The sequence below is a fragment of the Anomaloglossus baeobatrachus genome, chromosome 10 (assembly GCF_048569485.1).
Source record: "Anomaloglossus baeobatrachus isolate aAnoBae1 chromosome 10, aAnoBae1.hap1, whole genome shotgun sequence".
NCBI lineage: Eukaryota > Metazoa > Chordata > Amphibia > Anura > Aromobatidae > Anomaloglossus > Anomaloglossus baeobatrachus.
In genome coordinates this window covers 175,354,876-175,369,105 of record NC_134362.1, presented here as the reverse complement: position 1 = coordinate 175,369,105, position 14,230 = coordinate 175,354,876, and the positions used below count along the sequence as shown (strand labels likewise).

The following is a 14,230-nucleotide window of genomic DNA, read 5'->3' as shown; positions in this document are numbered from 1 at the left end:
TCCTTAAAAAAATGTATATGACTACATAGGCTTACATTATGTAGGCACTCTGCACATATGAGCTTTCAATCTATGGAGAAGAAATAAAAGAAAGGGTAAAGCAGCTTTGGAGTCGTGGAATAGCGGCTTAGCCAGATTTTTAGATCCAGGATACATGGTGTGGAAGAAGTTGATGAGAAGTCTAGGGGCACAACTGTTGTAAGCAAGAGAATTAAAGGGTCAAGGTTGGAAGCAAGAGCTTAAAAGCTTGTGAACATGAGCGTTAAAGGGTGAAGGTTGTAAACGAAAGTGAAAAGAGGTAAAGGTTGTAAGTGAGAGCATGAAAGGCAGTGTAAAAGAGTCAAGGTTATAAGTGAGAGAGTAAGAGGGCGAAGGTTGTATGTGACAGTGGGTCAAGGGTGTAAGCAAGAGCGTAAAAGGGTCACGATTGTAAGCGAGAGCATCAAAGGTTGTGAGCATGAACATAAGAAGGTCAAAGTTGTAAGCAAAAGCGTGAAAGGGTCAAGGGTGTAGGTGAGAGAGTAAGATGGTCAAAGTGTTAAGCGAGATCTTGAAAGGGTCAAAATTGTAAGTGAGAGAGTAAGAAGATTGTGAGAGCATGAAAGGGTCAAGGTTGTAAGCAAGAGCGTAAAAGGTTGTGAGCATGAGCGTAAAATGGTCAAGGTTGTCAGCAAGAGAGTAAGAAGGTCAAGTTTAAAAGTAAGAACGTAAAAGGGTCCATTTTTCATTAAGAACATGAAAGGGTCAAGATAGTAAGTAATGGTGTATAAGGTTGTGAGCATGAGTGTAAATAGGTCAAGGTTGTCAATTAGAGAGTAAGAGGGTCAGAATTATAAGCAAAGCGTAAAAAAGGGTCAATTTTTTCATTAAGAGCGTGAAAGGCTCAAGCTTGTAAGCAAGAGCGTAAAAGGTTGTGAGTATGAGCATAAAAGGGTCAAGGTTGGCAGTGAGAGAGTAAGAGGGTCAAGTTTCTAAGCAAAAGCATAAAAAAGGGTCAGTTTTTCATTGAGTATGAAAGGGTCAAGGTTGTAAGTAAGAGTGTAAAAGGTTGTAAGCAAGAGTGTAAGAGATTGTGAGTATGAGCGTAAAAGGGGCAAGGTTGTCAGCCTGAGAGTAAGAGAGTCAGGATTGTAAACGAGAGCGTAAAAAGGTCCATTTTTCATTAAGACCGTGAAAGGTCAAGTTTGTAAACAAGAGCTTAAAAGGTTGTGAACCATGAGCGTGAAAGAGTCAAGATGGTAAGCGAGAGCATACAAGGCTGTAAGCATGAGCGTAAGAGCGTCAAAGTTGTAAGCCAGAGCGTGAAAGGGTCAAGGTTGTAGGTGAGAAAATAAGAGGGTCAAAGTTTTAAGTGAGAGCTTGAAAGGGTAAAAATTGTAAGTGAAGAGAGTAAAAAGGGCTTTAAACACTACGATATCGTTAATGTTTTATCGTCGGGGGTCACGTCGTTAGTGACGCACATCCGGCGTCATTAACGATATCGCAGCGTGTGACACCTACCAGCGACCTTAAGCGACCTCAAAAATGGTGAAAGTCGTTCACCATGGAGAGGTCGTCCCAAAACCAAAAATTGTTAATGGGTGTTTATAAATGTTGTTCCTCGTTCCTGCGGCAGCACACATCGCTGTGTGTGACACCACAGGAGCGAGGAACCTCACCTTACCTGCGTCCCGCCCGCAATGAGGAAGAAAGAAGGTGGGCGGGATGTTTGTCCCACTCATCTCCGCCCCTTCGCTTTGATTGGCCAGCCGCATAGTGACGTCGCCGTGACGCCGAACGCACCTCCCCCTTGAGGGAGGGATTGTTTGGCAGTCACAGCGACGCCGCCGACCAGGTAAGTGCATGTGACGCTGCCGTAGCGATAATATTTGCTACGGCTGCGATTACACGATATCGCGGGTGGGTGCTTTTGCGTATGATGTCGCTAGCAATTGCTAGAAATATCGTAGCGTGTAAATCCCGCTTTAGAGGGTAATATATGAGAGAGCATTAAAGGGTCAAGGTTGTAAGCAAGAGTGTAAAGGATTGTGAGCATGAGCGTAAACAGGTCAAGGTTGTTAGCGAGAGAATGTGAAGGTCAAGTTTGAAAGCGAAAGCATAAAAGCGTCCAGTTTTCATTAAGACCATTAAAGGCTCAATGTTTTAAGCAAGAGTGTGAAAAGGTCAAGGTTGTAAATGTGAACATGAAATGGTCAAGGTCGTACACGAGAGCATGAAATAGTCAAGGTTGTAAGCGAGAGCGTGAAAGGGTCAAAGTTGTGGTAAGAAGATGCCACCTGCTCCTCAGATTTCTAAACCATTGTCGGTGGTATGGCGTAAATTTTCCCTATACTGTCCTTCCTCTCTGTATCCATTGCTCTTCTTTTGATTAGCTTGCTTGGTGTGACATCACATATGCGTCATACCGGAACTGTGGCACCACGCCAGGCTTCAATAGAGGAGTATGGAATGCAAATCAGATAACAGGCTGTTTCACAGATTATTGACGCAGTCACTGGACCAGGCCCTGCGAATCGATTCATACCACCGCTAATTGTCACCGTCTTATGTCAAACATTCTGTCCCCCTTTATCAAAAAGTTATATGAGTATAGATTTGTCCTTCCTTAACTTTCCTTTTGACTCAACATATGTGTGCATGAGTAATGGGAGATGACCATCTTTAAAAAAAATAATCAAAACTAAAACATGGTTTTGTGGTACTCTGTTGGGGGATGTTTATACTGTATTTGTCTACATGTGGTCACCTGGCTGTTGTAATGTGAATTTCAGCCTGTCGATGATTTTGCTTCAATGTTAAGATGTTCTATTGACTGATGAGAAATTGATAAGCCGAGGGTGGTCATATTTCATCCTGCCTCCAATTATAAATTGGGAAAACTATTGGCTTTTTTGAGTTTTAATCACTTGCAAATTGACCTTTCATTCTTCGGGAATTGCAAAATGCTGGGCAAAATTGACGCCATCTTGGCAAATTATCACTTATCTGCAGGATGGCATGTAGCGACGTTCCAGTGATCCCGACAACAACCTGGTCAGGATCGCTGGTACGTCGCTACATGGTGGCTAGTGAACTGGCAAACAGGCAGATCTAATTAAGGACGCAGCAACGATACGGCGATCCGTATAACGACCTCAGCAGTTGTTGGGACCCTGTCACATAACAGCTATTCTGACGACTCAGACCTCGATAGATAGTGGTAGAGGCTGAGTTCTGAGTCGCCAACGAGGTCTCTCATCGTTGTTATAGCGTCAAACACAGCGATAGATGCATGCTGCCCAGCAGGACACCAACGATCAAAAAATGAAACAGGACTTTCAGGTCCGATCGTCGATATCGCAGTGGGGGGCCAGTCGCTGCTATGTGTCACATGTAGCGAGGTCGCTGTTTCGTCACAAAACCTGTGACGTTTCAGCGACCTCGCTAACGACATCGCTATGTGTGACGGGGCCTTTAGCCCAATCACTGAGACCCTCACCGATTCCAACAATGGGGCTGTGAAGTGTGATCTCCAGTTGTCCTTTAGACAGTGAATGGCGTGGTCGTGCACATGCGCGGCCATCTCTATTCTCTGACTTGCCGCTTTTGAGGTCTTTTTCTGGAATCTGTTGGAATGCCAATGCTGAAACTCCCCGCTCATCATGGCTCTGATGTGCAATCTTCCACAGTTCTAAGGACGATGAATGGAAATAGTGGTGCCATCATTTATTCCAGTAGATCTCGGAATTGATGGGGGTCCCATCAGGTGGGATTACTTAGTGACTACCATGTAAGGCCGGTGCATAATCTTACATCTTTGCTTCCAATTGCAATGATGTTAGTGCCTTCTGGGATAAAATTATCTTTTTTTTTACCTCCCATGTCCAGCACCATTCTCACATCTTGGAATGATCGTTTTTTTATGTTCTTGGCTCTCTACGTCTCGTGCCCCTGGACTCTACTTGGGAGCTTTCACCTGACAATCCATCTGTCAATAAACACCACATTGTCTTCTGTTTGTTTTAATTCTTGCAGTTTTATTTTGGAGAGGGGCCAGACCACACACGAAGCGTAAGCTCTCCAGACGGCTCCTAACAGGAGAAACGTCTGCACTGGACAAATAGTGCTTTGTGTTTCACAATAACATTCTATGTAAAGTATTTTTCATCTAACTGTTTACTGTGTACATGGGACGGAAATCGAGACGGGCGTGCAGGTGGAGGACGGACGACAATGTATATGATCTGTAGAGCACTAATCTGTGCATTATTTAGTGTATATATATTAATCTGCCCTTATTATCTCGCACCTAGATTATTGCAACCTCCTTCTCTGTGGCCTCCCTTCTAACAGTCTCGCACCCCTACAATCTATTCTAAACTATGCTGCCCGGCTAATCCACCTCTCCCCCCGCTACTCTTTGACCTCTCCTCTCTGCCAATCCCTTCACTGGCTTCCCATTGCCCAACGACTCCAGTTCAAAACACTAACCATGACCTACAAAGCTATCTACAACCTGTCTGCTCCTTACATGTGACCTAGTCTCCTTGTACCTACCTGCATGCAACCTCAGATCCTCACAAGAACTCCTCCTCTGCTCCCCTCTCATCTCCTCTTCCCACCATCGCATCCAAGATTTCTCCCGTGCCTCCCCCATACTCTGGAACACTCTGCCACAACACATCAGACTCTCACCTACCTTGACAAGCTTCAAAAAGAACCTGAAGGCCCATCTCTTCCGACAAGCCTACAACCTGCCGTAACCCTCAGTCCTCCATAGTGCCGCACGACCAGCTCTACCCTAACCAACTGTCTCCTCACCTATCCCTTGTAGACTGTGAGCCCTCGCGGGCAGGGTCTTCTCTCCTCCTGTACCTGTCTGTGTCTTGTATTGTTTATGATTATTATACTTCTCCCTATTATGTATACCGGTACCCCTTTCACATGTAAAGCGCCATGGAATAAATGGGGCTATAATAATAAATAATAATAATAATCTACAAGAAAGCTACGGCACTAATTCGAATAATTGAATAAGGAAGAGTGTCACGCTCGGTATGAGGAAATACAAAGCAAATGGCGAAAAGGTAAGAGGGAAACCCTGTGTCTAGAGAAGGAGTGGATGGTGACCCCCTGATTCAACCTTTTGCTGGCTCCACTGACCACCCTAGATAGGCTCTGCACCTATGTGCCAAGCAGGAAACCTTGCCCTGGCTGACCCTCAACTGGGTCCTAGGTAAGGAATGGATGGGATTAGCGCTTAGTCAACCCCACTAAGTATTAATAATGCACCGGGTACACAAACAAGGGAAAGTAAACTAACAAGTTATCTCCAAGATGCCTCTGGAAGAGGTACCGCAACACACAACAATGTTTTTCCAGTTGATTACAAGCCAAGGGCTTGCATTCAAGACCATATAGAAATTTAACTCTATCACCAGCAACATACCATGGAGAAATGCAGGTATTTAAGTACACAAGGGGTAGTGATGAGGATAAACAGCTGAGAGGTGACGATATCCACAGGGTCCTAAAAGGAAATGGATCAACCCCAAGCAGAGAAGATACATAGATTTATATTTACACCAAAGAGGGAAGAGTAGAATGTCAGGGAGCAGTTTGTGTTGCCAAACACTGTGACCTTTTACAGCCGGACACTAGTGATGAGCGAGTACTAAAATGCTCGGGAGCTCGAGGCTCGGGCCGAGCATCTCAAAATACTCGTGTACTCGGCCCGAGCACCGAGCCCAATGTTATCCTATGGGAGACCCGAGTATTTTTATGAAATGACCCCCGGCAGCATGTAGAAACCATAAAACTGTAAATTAAAAAAAAAAACGTGCGTGTGTGTGTAAGCGTGCATATATATATACACGCGGAGTGGAGTGCGGAAGGGGCCGTAGCCGAGCGGGGAAGTGTCGGGCTAAAGGCACGGTCACGCTGTGCGGGCTGGCCAATCACTGCAATTCCACAACAGGGCTGTGGCATTGCAGTGGTCTGCCAGCCAATCCCTGCATAAGGGATGGCTGTAAAAAGAGCGCCAACATGAAGACCACGAGTATAGCACGAGTATCGCGAGATTACTCGGTCCCCGCCGAGTAGCCCGAGTACAGTGATACTCGTGCGAGTACCGAGTAGTAACAAGCATACTCGCTCATCACTACCGGACACCACAGGACTGTCTGTCAACTGTGACACATCTGTGATAAGGAGTGTGGAGTTTGTAAAACAATAAAATTATGTTTTAGCTTCCAAAATTCACATAGTAATACAAACAGAGGTAGGAAAGACGGCTAAAAAAGCACTGAGCTAGAAGAGATACATAGTTGGTTAGATAGATAATGGGATAGACAGACAGAGGCGATGGATGGAAGAATGGAAGGGATGGATAGAAGGGATGGATGGAAGGATGGATGGAAGGGATGGATGGAAGGGATGGATGGAAGGGATGGATGGAAGGGATGGATGGAAGGGATGGATGGAAGGGATGGATGGAAGGGATGGATGGAAGGGATGGAGGGAGGGAGGGAGGGATGGAGGGAGGGATGGAGGGAGGGATGGATGGAGGGATGGATGGAGGGATGGATGGAGGGATGGATGGAGGGATGGATGGAGGGATGGAGGGATGGATGGAGGGATGGATGGAGGGATGGAGGGATGGATGGAGGGATGGATGGAGGGATAGATGGAGGGATCGATTGAGGGATCGATTGGAGGGATCGATGGATAGATAGAAGGGATAGATGGATGGATGGATACATAGAAGGGATGGATGGATGGATAGATAGAAGGGATAGGTAGGTAGATAGAGCGAGAGATGGATAGATAGATAGCTAATAGGTAGATAGATAGATAGATAGATAGATAGATAGATAGGTAGGTAGATAGATAGATAAATAGGTAGATAGAGAGATGGATAGATAGGTAGGTAGGGAGAAGGATAGAGGATAGACTGGACAGACAGATATATACAGTAGATAGATCAATAGTTGGATGGATAAAGAGCTGGATGGAGAGAGAAAGAGAGAGCGAAGATTCAAGTACCTTATATTTTCTCACATATATTCATTGTTTCATGTGACGTTATGTCAATTTTTTGCTCTGAACAGTACTTGGAAGGTGTGCATTGTGTTTCATATGTTATTTTGGCACTATAATAAAAAGAATATTGAAAACAAAATGAAGAGAAATATAGATAGTTGGATAGATATGGATAGACAGATATACATGCTAGTTATATGTAGAGCGAGATATAAATATTGTAGATAAGAAATACGGATAGATGTTAAACTGATGTAGATAGATATGTATAGACTGAGAGATCCAGAGATATGAGCGATATATAGAGATGTGAAGCTCCATGGAATAAATGGCGCAATAATAATAATAATAATAAATAAGAGTAATGTGTTGAAATAGATCTATAGATGTGAGTCTGATATAAACAGAATAGATAAATAATTATGGCCTGATTAATACAGATAAATATATATTCAGATCCCATTTTTATTTTCAGACTTTTTATTGTTCTTGTTCTCTAGTAATGAGTCCTCGGTGATCGCAGAGATCTGGTGTTGGAGGATGTCGCCCGCTGTATCGCTCTCTTCTGTGTGTATTTTCCGGAGCCGGTTGCACATAATTATACACTTTCTTATCCATGTAAACCTTTTTTATATTTTAGCAGTGCAGCATTTCCATGTCCCATAGCTGCGTTATTCCCAGCCGCATTCAGGCCACTTATTTCCTATATATATATATATATATATATATATATATATATATATATATATATATATATATATATATATATATATATATATATATATATATATATATATATATATTTCTCCTGTTTTCCTTTTCCCTGAGCCCGGCACGGAGCAGTGTCGGTGTGTACAGAAGCATGCAGCAGTTAGGGGACTTTGTGAACTCCATTACAGCGCTGTATTTCTCTAGGGGATCAGAAGAACGGGCTGTCATTGGGAAAAAGTAACGTACTAATACATGTAATGCTTTTGTCAAAATGATTTGACCATGGTCTTTAAAAGCAGTCGTCTGTAACCCTTGGGCAATTTCATATTTTTCTAATCATTTCACCATCAGTTTACAAGCCCGGCGCGCGGCAATAAATCAGACCCGGCCTTATCCGTAATTAGCTGGCAGGCTTTTCGACGTGTAATTGTGTTGTTTACATTTACGTCTAATTTTTTATTTTTTTTTCCATTCCTCATAAAAGGTACTCGACGCCACAGTTTATCTTCAAGGGGTTTGTCTGCAAGTGAATGAGACATTGGAATAGTTTTTTTTTTTTGAAAGATGATAGAATTTCTTTGGCCACTTTATTGCAAAATTAGGCTTTTGTTGTAAGTAAAAAAAAAATTAGGCAATTACCTTCTTAAATAAAATAATGTTATATGTTGTGATAAAATAAGGAGATTAACAAAACATGGATTCATTCATATGCAAACAGCAGCACTCCGGATCATAGGCTAAGCATCAATTACATACAGTAACTAAACCTAAATATTTTTTTTTAGAATTTTTCTAGCATAGAAATTTGTGAAACTTTGCAAAAAACTTTAAAAGGGGAATTGTCTTTGTTCCTGTAAAATAAGTGTATATATGCGGCTTTTCCCCGTCTATTTCCCTCCCTTTGGCTGCATTGATATTTGATCATACTCTTGTGGAGTACAGATGATCGTAGTCATGGGTAAGCAGTACACCTGCCTCCTCCTCTGAGTGTTAAGCATGCTCATTTGGAGTACAGATGATGGCAGTGATTGGTCAGCTCCTGTCTTCTCCTCTGACTTTTGAACATGTTCATTTGGAGTATAGATGATGACAGTGATTGGTCAGCTCCTGTCTCCTCTTTTGACTTTTGAGCATGCTCACTTGGAGTAGATATGATATCAGATTGGTCAGCTCCTGTCTCCTCTCCTCAGTGTTGAGAATGCTCATTTGGAGTACATTTGATGGCAGTGATGGATCAACACCTGTCTCCTCCTCTCAGTGTTGAGCATGCTAATTTGGAGTACAGCTGATGGCAGTGATCGGTCAGCACCTGTCTCCTCCTCTGAGTGTTGCGCTTGCCTATTAGGAGTACAGATGATGGCAGTGGTAGGTCACCTCATATCTCCTCCTCTCAGTTACAATGCAGTTATTTTACTGAGTGGCTGCACATTACCCTTGCAGTGGCTTTTGCGAGGTAAATGGCTGCCACCTACTCTGGCAATATGTTTTTTTGCTGAGGGTGCGGGTAATGGGACTAGAGTTGGTTTGGATTGATTTCACAAGACCTGATCCATCAGCCATGTCAGTAATCTGATGGCCGCCCGATAGGAGCCCTGATAACCACTTCTTACCTCCCAGCACCCATGGCTGATCTTTTAATTAGCTGGCCTGAATGAGTGTCATCTTTGCACCAGGAAGGTTAATCTAAAGAATAGCCACCTATGTCTTCAGGTAGGAGGCGGTTCTCAGGTCTCCCATCTAGCAATCATAGCTTACTGATGTCTCCAGTGGACCAGCTCCTGCAAATCGATTTGCCCCATTTCTAATTGGGACCCATAGGTAATTGGCTGATTGCCCACTGGCCATATTCTAAAAGGAGATATCTCTTAATAGACCATCCCTTTAAAATAGGAATAAATAAATATACAGAAGTAAGTTTGTATAAAGACCTGCGAAAAAAAATTAGACTAAGATTTGGGCTCCCATACACATTGGACTAAAGTCATCCAAACACGTTGATATCAGCGGGATTGGCCAACAGTCTGATGTGTATGGGGGCCGTTCAACTCTCCCCAACAGATGATGTCAATGGAGAGAAGCAAAGGTAGATGTATCATTAGTGCAAACTGTGCACACACAAGAGCCCATGAGGTAAGGGGGCCACATCCACCTCCAAAATGAGTGGAATTGTGCATTACGAAGAGCTATTGGACTGCAAAGGGCCCATATATTGTCTCTGCACAAGAGGCATTTTCCGGTCTGTGTCCACCAGTGGAGAGAAGCAGCAAGGAGAGAGAATGCACCACAATAGCAAAATAAACCAAAGGGGGGTGCTGATAATGCAATGGAACACGTAATGGGTTAAAGAGAAGGGAGAGACATTGCATATGACGCACAACCCACAATAAAGTATACAAAAACCTTTATTAACAGTGCACAAATGCAATTTAAAAACAATTAAAACATTGTAGAAAAGACAAGATCCTGTACCCACAAGTATACAATAATTATAATAATTCAACAAGGTACAATAATAAAGCCCCGCCACAAGGATCAAGTAAATTGCAAACTGGTAAGGCACCTGCAGGAGACAAATGGTCCAGGGGTATCACATGCAGTAAAGATGTAAAAATGACAACAATCAACACCTGGAAAACAATAACCAGGTACCATGCAATTTAGATAGCTCTATATAGGGCTAAACCACGCCATAATACCTCAGGACACGCAGTATAGACCCATGTGTAGTCATAGGGGCGTCATAGCCCTGCTGGGCAGAAGACACAGAATCCACAAGTTCCTGGCAATCCAGGATTATAGCCTGTTCCCAAGGGAGGGGGAAGGGCTCACCTGAATAAAGCACAAGGGAATAGATGGTGGAGGAGCCTGTGTAAGCCCAATGGAGCAGCATAAAAATATGAAGGGTTACTGCAGAGTCCAGTGGAAGGGAGCATTCACAGTGTGGAAGGGGCACACAGGGGGTACAAGGATCACCCCACGCGTACCGCCGCCGCTGCGGCTTCGTCAGGGAAGTAGAGTGCACTGCAGCCCAGGTTCATATATAAGAAGAATAATGAGGGTTACTCACAATCAGCTGTGTTGTCACTGGCTCGCGGTCCGGACCATATGTGTAAAAGCGCAGGCGCACGCACGTGCGCAGTGTATCCCAACAGGGAGTAAGAATCATAACAACGTCCAAATGTCCTGAACGCGGGCGCATGCGCAAGAGCGGGAATGGTGAGACAGGAGGCTCAAAAAGGGGGTAAAGCGTTTACAGGCACAGTATTAAGGTGCAGGAAAACCTGCACCAACGGCGGTGTAATCATGTAGGTGCGTGACAGCCATTAAAGCCAAAAGATAGCCTTACTGCAGTTGGAGCCTTCCTATCTTTTGGCTTTAATGGCTGTCACTCACCTACATGATTACACCGCCGTTGGTGCAGGTTTTCCTGCACCTTAATACTGTGCCTGTAAACGCTTTACCCCCTTTTTGAGCCTCCTGTCTCACCATTCCCGCTCTTGCGCATGCGCCCGCGTTCAGGACATTTGGACGTTGTTATGATTCTTACTCCCTGTTGGGATACACTGCGCACGTGCGTGCGCCTGCGCTTTTACACATATGGTCCGGACCGCGCGCCAGCGACAACACAGCTGATTGTGAGTAACCCTCGTTATTCTTCTTATATATGAACCTGGGCTGCAGTGCACTCTACAAAGCCGCAGCGGCGGCGATACGCGTGGGGTGATCCTTGTACCCCCTGTGTGCCCCTGCCACACTGTGAATGCTCCCTTCCACTGGACACTGCAGTAACCCTTCATATTTTTATGCTGCTCCATTGGGCTTACACAGGCTCCTCCACCATCTATTCCCTTGTGCTTTATTCAGGTGAGCCCTTCCCCCTCCCTTGGGAACAGGCTATAATCCTGGATTGCCAGGAACTTGTGGATTCTGTGTCTTCTGCCCAGCAGGGCTATGACGCCCCTATGACTACACATGGGTCTATACTGCGTGTCCTGAGGTATTATGGCGTGGTTTAGCCCTATATAGAGCTATCTAAATTGCATGGTACCTGGTTATTGTTTTCCAGGTGTTGATTGTTGTCATTTTTACATCTTTACTGCATGTGATACCCCTGGACCATTTGTCTCCTGCAGGTGCCTTACCAGTTTGCAATTTACTTGATCCTTGTGGCGGGGCTTTATTATTGTACCTTGTTGAATTATTATAATTATTGTATACTTGTGGGTACAGGATCTTGTCTTTTCTACAATGTTTTAATTGTTTTTAAATTGCATTTGTGCACTGTTAATAAAGGTTTTTGTATACTTTATTGTGGGTTGTGCGTCATATGCAATGTCTCTCCCTTCTCTTTTACCCACCAGTGGAGAGAAGGATCTGGCCTGCTGAATTTCAGAAGAGAGATAAGCCACCGCCAACAGAGTCTTCAGCGGCTCTCTCAAAGAGAACTCAAGAGCGCTGAACTTCAGAAGACACCTTTCATTGATTTCCTCCGAAATTGTCCCAAGCTTCGAAACCTTATCACCTGTGAATTGTGGAAAATTGTGTCCATTCTCAGGAACATTACCACTTCAAGGATTTTATGCTTAACAAAAAAGCCCAGTGCCAGGGCTGGTAAACATGGCACTGGCACTGATGGGATTTGTTCCTTCGTTGGGAAGAACCCATGATCAACTTCCAAGAGGCTGGTTGGTCATCACTGAATTAGACCTTGGCTACATTGGTGGCATAGATCGATGTCGGTCATGATCATATTTGCGTTGCCAGTTTTGATTTCATTAAGGTAAGTTTCTGAGACTCTACAAGCATGAAGGAGTCCAACTACACAAAGAGCGTAGCGCTGCCACATCCCGTGGGTCACCAAAATCAACTTCCGCTAAATCCTTTCAACAAAGTAGGCCAATAATATTCCTTTTTAATTTGGAATCTAGAAGACTGGATTCCTAAACAGATTTCTGGATTGTCAGAAGTGTCCATAAGTATTTGCGGGCAGATTATATGAAAGAGTTTTGTCAGAATAGAAAAAAGAAGACCTGCCCTGTTTCAGAAGCTTTGCCACCCTTCTTTATAGGCTGTATTGGAAATGGCAGCCTTCGCTTGTCTCCATTCAAGTCAATACCAACCAAAGTACCATCGTCTAAAGTGGCGCTGAATTTGGGAATAAGAATTAGACTTATCTGATATATCCCCTCTAAGGGGATTTTCTCATATTCTGTATTCAGGGTCAGATTGCTCCCCTACTTAGCACTTTCCTGCTTGCTGGGGGGCAATGTGTGCCTGATGATTGACTGTTCAGATCAGCAGCATGGTCAAACCGCCAGCCTGAACTCTCCACTCTCATATGGTGCGTGAAGACCCAAAGTGCCCAATTAGTGACTTCCATTGAGGCTCAGGTGTCACGCTTGCCAAGTGTGATGAGCATGGCACGTGCATGCAGACCTACGGGCGCATGATACACAACAAAACAACACAGCAAGCAAAGGTTACAATGGAGGGCCCTTGAGCTAGTGAGAAGGGTAGATGGGACACCTCCTGTCTTCACCTGCAGCTGTCCCTACTTTCCTAGCCAGTCCCTATACAGTCTCCGCAACTGTAGCGAAACAGGAATCTGAGACCTTGGGAAGCCCTGTAGATGCCCTGGCTAGTGAGAGGCAGATGCGGTTCACTAGACCCTCCACTGCACTAATCAGATGCAAGGGAAGGAAAGACAAACCAGGGAAACAGCAACAAAAAAAGGATAAAGCCTTATTTCAGGACAACACCTTAGCAGGACCTTCCACCAAGGCGGACGGATAGAGAACAATGAGTTTATATCTTCAGCAAGGATCGCTGGGAAAACACAACTACTTAAAACTGAAGGGGCGTGGCTACAAAGCAGCAGCAGCTGACACACTCAGCTAGGAACTGCTAGACAACAAAACTGACATTATTGCGAAAAGCACAGAAAGAAATGAAACCATGTTTAAATGTAGAGTCCCAGATAGAATTGAGGGATTCCAACCCTGAATCCGTCACTAGTCTCTAAAAATAGAGACACGACCGTGAAATCAGGTCAAGTTTGAGTCCCAAACCGAACTTTATCTAAAGTCCAGCTGACCCCACCAAACCGAACTTATATGGGTATGCTGATCTGTACTTACAAGCTCTAAAGCAAAGAGCTTGTAAGCGCTGCTCTCCTTGTCTAAGAGACAAAGTGGTGTTTCCGTCTCAGGTATTTATTGTATATCCACTGGATATTTTTTTTTTTTTGATAATTGCTATTCCAGAGATAGGACAGGGCTTCATTCTGTACAATTGGGAATGGAGGGGTGACTTCACATGTGCAGTTCTCTCCATTACTGAGACAGAAGAAAGCGTCCAATTATCAAAGTAGGCGTGTGCCCCTGATGATTGACAGTCCAAATCAGTAGCATGGTCGAGCTGTTAACCTGAATTCTCCTCTCTCATATGGCGCCGGTAGAGGCAGCTTAACCTCTGCAGTATCGAAGGAGTGCTACAGCTC

The 14,230-nt window shown here is 44.2% G+C and overlaps 1 protein-coding gene across 2 annotated transcripts in view; it reads left to right on the top strand.

Annotated features, from left to right (window-relative positions):
* The window catches only part of WWOX (WW domain containing oxidoreductase), a 1,222,377-nt gene that overhangs the window by 263,451 nt on the left and 944,696 nt on the right, over positions 1-14,230 (top strand). The gene's annotated exons all lie outside the window — the stretch shown is intronic.